Below are 6866 nucleotides of genomic sequence, written 5' to 3' on the forward strand. Positions count from 1 at the left end.
GACAGCTGTTTTCCGTTGGGGTCAGCTAAAATGATTTATGATTTATAGATCGCAAGGGAAATGCACCCATTAACGTTTCGGCCATGTCTTAACACCTGTCACATCTTACTCATACTATCAAAATTATTTGGCAAAATCATCAATTATACTTTATACACCGAGGAATGCACCTGTGCAGACAGATAGCGAGACAAACCCATATTAAATTCGCGATAAATCAAAGGTTTGTTATTAACACCGCCCCCCTGCTGCGAAAAAGTGGGCGTGGCAGCTGACCATCAAACCACAAGCACATTGAACGCCACTCACTTTCCACCAAACAAAAAAAAAATCTCAAAAACGTGCCGCAATGGAAAAAATATGAAACAAACACAGAGATACGGACAAGCAAACAGACAAGTGACTAAAGAGCTTACGCAGACTGTGGCCAGAATTTTTGGCTTTAACAAAAATTGCAATATTTGTATTATTTTTATTGACCGCCACAAATTGGCCCATTGTTGGGACAGCGTGGTCCGCTTTTATGGCCATATCATAAAGGCATTTTGCTTTTGTTTTGTAGTTTTTGATTTCATTGCTATTTTCGTGAGCCTGACTTTTGGTTCATTTTCGCCATTTATATTTCTATATGCCCCGACACGTTTATTGGTTTTCACGCCATGGCTAATGACCAAAACATTTACGAGCGCAGGCGGCGCCTCGGGTGTCCAGCCAACCAACCAACCAGCCATCCAGCTTTCCAGAAGCGAAAAAAAGTCGTAACACGGCTGGAGTTGGACTGTTCTCGGTTGGATGGTTCTATTTAGAGAATAGCACACTATGAGACATTTTGGTTGAATTGATTATAATCTTGTTCGAACTAATTTCGGTTGGCAAATCTGCCTCCTATCTAGTTAAGAGTTTTGCTTAAAATGCAGATCTTTATAAATACATAGTTTAAGTACCCATTAAAATATCTTAAATCACTTAAGTTAGTGAGGAAACTTTGCTGCTTAACTGTTAGGAGCAGCGTTATTATTTAGGCCAATAGACTTTGACTTGACTTTGACTTAAATACCATGCGGGTGAACCCCACAGCCTTTCCTAATTTTTCTTGACTGAACTTTAAGATTGCGTAATATCCTAGGTCGTGCCATCCAAAAGTCTTGAAGTGCTAAGCCCGGGGATTGCGATTGAAAGCCGTCGAATATGCCATAAATACTGCAGGCCAACATTAAGCGACTTATCGGCTGCCTGCCGCCAGTTGGTCTGACATCAATTTGCCCCATTTTATTCCCCTGATCCCTTATCAGCCAAAAATTGCCTTCTTCAGCGTGCAATTTACACATAGACCATTGACGCCAAGGAGGCAAAAGTGGCGCTTACTTTTTGGGCGGGTGGATGTTTTCATAAATTGAGTCGGAAATCTTTAACAGAAGTTGTGGGGGAAACTACATGTTCCAGCTTCACCCTGTCATGTTGTGTAATTGGTGTTAACAATGAGACAAGGGCTTCGAGTACAGATGCCACAATCCCAGCAGTTGCACCAGGACCAAAGACATTTGAGTAAACCGGCGATGTCTGTGACAGCGTCAGCCAGCGGAAAAGCAAACACCAAAAATACAACGCCCTTCTTGGCGCAGTCCTTGATAATTGAATGTATTGTCCTTTGAAGATGGCTCTGTACTCGTGCTATTCATAGAGCAGAAGACGCCCATTTGCATAAATGTCTGACGCGACACCAGGCAGACGTCGAGGGAGACCAGACCGTTTTACTTATTTGCCGGATTCATGAGGATTCGCCAGTTATGAGCACTGCAGATTATTATTGGAGCCGGATACCCAGTCCCAGAAATGTGAACTGATGACGCAAGTGCCATTCCATGCCATGTTTTTGTCTTGAGTTTCGTCATCCATCTGGCAACCTGTTGATATGGCGACAATTTGAGTTATAATTCCGATGACTCATCGGAAAATATGGAGGAGCAGCCATACAAGCGAGCCCTTTTTTCTGTATTAAGAATCCAATACGCATCAGCAGTTGACCTTCTTCAGTCATGGACGACATAAAATTGAGTGCTCATAAATTGACGCGATTCCCCCCTTTAAGTTTTCAGATACTTTAAAAACATTAGGCACTCCGTTACTTTGGTAAATACACACAAAATCGAAATATTTTAAAGCCTATGCTGTATATGACACTTGATTCCCATCCACAGGGTTGTGCGAAGAATATAAGTGACAGTTAAGAGAGGAACGCGGTCGGAGCTTAAAACCCACTTACGGTTTCGGGTTATTTATGGCCTTATTTGCCCAGCTCGATCACACAAAATGGCTCAATTTCGTTCCGGCTTTATGCCAGGCCTGTCTTTCGGCAGCAGCCCAATGGAGCCCAAACACCAATCATCGAAACCACAAGCAAGCCAATTTGCATGCAGCACACTAAGCCGCCAAAAAACACGTATACGCACCGTTGGTCGGCTGTATGAGCGTGAGGGTATGCTTACACCTGGCCCAGGAAACCTGGGAAATGTGATGTTTGGCTTTTCTATAACAGTTGTTGACTTTTCACACTGCCTGGCATATTGTTGTTAACAGGGAGTCCCAAAAAACAAATCATATTTTATTGCAACGCATTAATCTTATCCCGGCCTTCGTGGTTGTTATATGGGCCACGAAAGTGCCAAGTTCGGAGACGGTAAAAGAACAACACAGGCACTTCGGCTGGAGTATTCAAACGTACACATCATTCTTCAAGTTTTCACCGCAGAACCGTGCATAATGCCGTTGTTTTCCCTTCTTTTTTTTGTCGGGCTGCTTTTAATTTTTGCGTTGCCTACCTTTCTGTGCTCGGCCATAAATTATGGCCAGGTGTGGGGTATCTAATTGCGTGATAAGTTTACCAATCCTCAGTTGGGAATGGGCCACTCATGCCGGATTTTTCCCAACCGGTCGGCCAGACATCTTTCGGTGATTTGCGTCATTGGCTGGAACAGCGTGGGCGTCTCGAAGGCGAAGATTTTTTTGAATCAGCTTGGGTTTTTCTGCAGCGCATTTGTGTATAAGAGCGAAGGATCCTTTACACTTCTCGAACTCAAGTTTGTAAGCAAATTATATTTTTATATTTCTTTCGAGTAGTGCAGACATGGCGAAAACTACTTATTGCCGTTGAAAATATATAAATTACGCAAATACGCTTCGGTTAACTTTGATAAACTGCGCATAATTGCCAACTTTTTCCGGCCTGCCAATTGATTTATGGCCAAAACTTATTAGCAGTCGTTTCACGGTGCTTTCTACGTATTTGCCTGGTTGGCAACAACTTCATTTGCGTCCAAACTTACCAACCACTTGAGCTCTGCGGACGCGAGCCCTATTTCCCTATTTCCCCTCCACATTGTGGCGCAAAAAGTGAAGCATACTTTCAGGCTTGTCATGCTTCCGCCAGCGAAACACAAACTACCAACTTTGATATTGCCGCATTTTTTGTGCCATTGGCCCAGCAACAAAGATGGCCAGAAGCCTGCCTAACTGCACATTGAACCGAAATCGCTTGGCATGGGTTAAGTGGGTGGCAGTGGGCGGTAAAACAGGGAGAGTGTGCACTGTTTCTGTGTACTTTTCGTTTCGGCAAAATTGCGACAAAAACTCGCGAAACGATACGACCACGTTGAGGGGCATGCAGCTGTTTAATGGCATCCTAGTATTCGGATGTATACCTACTAGCAGTAGGCAGTAATACTGAACCAAAATATAGTATACTATCAATTAAATATTTTGAAGTATTTGTTCCAATGTAAAATGTAGCTTAAGAATATAATTTCAAATTTAATGTTGTCGGATGTCGGATGCAAATACAAGTTATGTGTGTATGGTACAACTTTTGTGACATATAATTAATGTTTTAAAAATAAAAGTAATTTAAGTTTTAACATATTCCTCTTTATTATTAGACTTAATGCAAGAGCAAATAAAATATCTATATTAGTTAGCCTCTACAAAAAGTAATCGTAATTAGTTAGAAAGTGAATAAAATTGTGATATTTTCATAGTATTTGTTGGAATATGGAAATACATTGCTAGTCATTGATAGTGCTTAACTGTATAGTTACAAAACGGGTTACTTTCCTAGCAACTGGCATTGAATTTTCCACCGTGTAGCAGCTTAACCGAGCGGCAGGACTTCTGTTTATCTTGCGCTGTCAGTGGCAAAAACTCTTGCCGCTCAATTGTGGCTGACATTTAGGAAAGCCCGGGAGATTGTTGCTCAGTCATTTCGCATTCAAAAACCACTCGAGTGGCCACGGGTGGGCGGTATGGTGGTGGGTGGGCGGACTGGCGGCTTGGCGAGTGAGTGGGCGTGGGAAGAATAATTCCGGCACACGCCAAACGCAGGCGATTGACCGAGTTCTGGAGAGGTTTTGCTTAATCTGGAAATACAGCCCGCCACCACCCAATAAATAAATAAGATATTGGGCCACAATTTAGGCCACCTTTAATAGCATGAAACATTTCCCAAAGGCCCGCGGTAAATTAAAGTATTTAAAATCTACGCATTTATTGAATTTGATTGGATGAATGATTGAATGATGAGAATGAATGGACGTGTGGGCTCAGTTCAATGCAATATTGGAAATGATAGATGGCGAAGTGAATTGAAATAAATTAATGGCATTCCCAAAAGTGTTTCCATTGAAATGTTTTCCTGTACAGCCCACAATCTGGCACGCTCCATTGCTAGCATTAAATAAGTTCATATATAGGATTAAAGTTGTGCGCAAAAAAAAAATTACTTTCGTGAAAAGCCATTGGGCACACGCCCAAAATTTAAATCCCCATCGGAGAATACAATCATAAAAACGTGAAATCCGCGCGCAGGTGGACAAGTTCCATCTGCTTTCGACATCTCCACAGAGCCCTGTCTCTCGTCCTTCTCCATTTTCCCAGGAGCGATTTATGGGGAAGTCATAAATCTGTGCATCGCAAACAATGGCCAACAAAGGACCTGTCGAAAATTGCGTTCTTTGTGCCTTTTCTGGCAGCAAACCTCCGTATAATGCCCACCGAATGAATTTAAATGGCGGTCATGTCTTTTATTGTCCCGCGATGCAACAGATAAGTGACATTCATTTGGATCACTTTTTGTTTAAAATGTATATTAGAAATCTAGGGATTTCCGCAATTAAAGATTTCTCAATCGAGGAAATAATTTGTAATAATTCTTGAGTCTCTATCGAGTAAAGAAACAGCTTAAGATTGAACTTTAGCTCGAGTTCAACCTGAAACGAAGTGCTTGAGGTCAACTAGCTAATTGGATGAGAACAACTTTTGTATTCCGTTTTCCTGCTAATTTCGAACTTTATAAGTTTTTCCATGTACAAATGACCGCAGGCCGTATTTAATTTTTAACATTTAAGCTGAACCTACTTTGTGGGTAAATCAAACCCCCTCATATAAACATCAAAGATGTAATCTGCGAAATGAAATTACTAATGTGCGAAATCGAGTGCCAGTCAGCGTTTAGGTCGGCCGAACTCTGATGGATCATAATTGAATCGAGCCAAATAAGTTATAAAATTGAGTCGAACGTCTGGTTCCGTCAACAAATTATCAGCAACAATAACTAAACGACCTACCAAGTGACACAAATCCGAATGCAAACCGAACAGAAAATAGCTGGCGGAAATCGACTTTTACGTTTTTGGTGGGCTGAGCGGGAAAAGTCGAACAATGTTTCTCTGCTCTTTTCGTTTTGCCATAAAAGCAAATTGTTTGCCATTTTTTTTTTTTTTTTAAAGCCTGTTCGAACGCAAACTCCAGCTTGAAATACTTGGCTTTGTTTGTTTCGTTTTTTTTTTTATTGTTTTTCGCCCCGTTTTGTACCGAGTATTTTTGTGGCAATCGTTGGAAAGGAAATGGGTTATTGAACTGCAAAATGGCCGGGCAGGTGGCAGTTGGCAGGTAGCACTTGGCTGACAGCAAGGCGACCGACCGCACTATGGTCCTGCGGATGGCAGGACTCGCCGGCGTGTTCGTTAAACGCGTCAACTGCGGACTTTTCCCCCAAGGGTCCTGTGCCTGTGAATTCCCGTCTGTGGGTTGCAAAAATTGTTTTCGGCTCGTGTGCGTGCTGGATATTATATTTTGTGTTTTTCTTTTTTTCTTCTTTGGGGGTGGGTAACAAAACACTGGTCCTCCGGGCCTGTCCGTTGATTGCACTTCAGGCTGCCATAACAATTAGGCTTAAATTAATGGAATTAACGCTTTGCGCAAATTGTCACCACTCGCTTTGGCAGGCTTTGGTAGGCAGAGTTAAGTGTGTGTCCTTGTATTTTTGTACTTGGTTAAAAAGGAGCAGAGCCAATAATATGACATGGGTTTGGCTGATTGAAAGGAGCCTGAGCATCGTTTACAAAAGGACCCTATGCATTAATAATGCTGTGGGAAATTTAATGGGTGCTTGCTTTCAAAACAATTCGATTGCGTTATCCCTGTTATTCCAGCGATTTGAAACTTTTTCGAGTTATCGTAAAATGTTAACTAACAACTTGTCAAACTTTTGCACTTAACGAGGCTAGCAGCAGCAGGAGCAGCATCCTAAAGCCCAGATAACAATGTTCGATACATTTTTCTCGACTGGCCAAATGGGAAACTTTTGGCCCGTAAGAGTGTGTTAACAGTTCGCTGAGTCGGCAGCCCGCTTAGCTGTCTTCACATCTTCGATTCCCATTTCTTGTAAATTCTGTTTGTGGCTATGTCTCTTTGCAGCTTCTGCTCTGAATCTGAGAATCTGGAAATCGGTGAAACACTCGAACTTGCGTTTTTATTTCCGCTCCATTTGAAAATCCGCTTTATAGTTTTGCAAGCTGACTTATTTGTTTTGCTGC

This window comes from Drosophila melanogaster, chromosome 3R, assembly GCF_000001215.4.
Source record: "Drosophila melanogaster chromosome 3R".
Taxonomy (NCBI): domain Eukaryota; kingdom Metazoa; phylum Arthropoda; class Insecta; order Diptera; family Drosophilidae; genus Drosophila; species Drosophila melanogaster.